Raw genomic sequence first — 573 nt, 5'->3', positions numbered from 1 at the left:
TTCCTGTTTCAGTTTGCTGCTTCTCAAATTTGAGGATACCATCAGCAGCACAGAGCATGCAAAAGCCTAAATAATATCTGTACATACACGTTCAATATGATATGCACAAACTCAGTACACACAAAAGCATGATTTTACAATTCACAGTCAAAAATCAGAGGCCCAGCACATGCAACGTTTCTACGTTTCTGTTTAGTAAAGCCTGTAGTTTGTGTAACTCTAGTGTGTTAGGACCAGTAGTCATAGCTGCAGTATCTCATAACCATCATTGTTCTCCATTGTTCTTGTACTTTGTTGTGCTGGTCTGGGCCCCCCCTCCTTTTTTCTTCTGGACATGTTTGCAGGCCAGGGGCCTCATTTATAAAGCTCGCTTGCGCACAAAACAGGGCTTGAAAGATGTGCAAGCCACCTTCTATGCAAAAATGTGTGTATCCCTACGCCAACCCTGACCTCTCACGCAGGAACAGTCTGAAGACATGGCGAACTGGCGACGCAGGCGGTGAGGTGGTGAAATGAAGCCAGATTCATGTCATACTCTTAATGTCATCACATATCAGACTTATAATATAATAG

This window comes from Cololabis saira, chromosome 5, assembly GCF_033807715.1.
Source record: "Cololabis saira isolate AMF1-May2022 chromosome 5, fColSai1.1, whole genome shotgun sequence".
NCBI classification, from domain to species: domain Eukaryota; kingdom Metazoa; phylum Chordata; class Actinopteri; order Beloniformes; family Belonidae; genus Cololabis; species Cololabis saira.
This window is presented reverse-complemented; position numbering follows the sequence as displayed.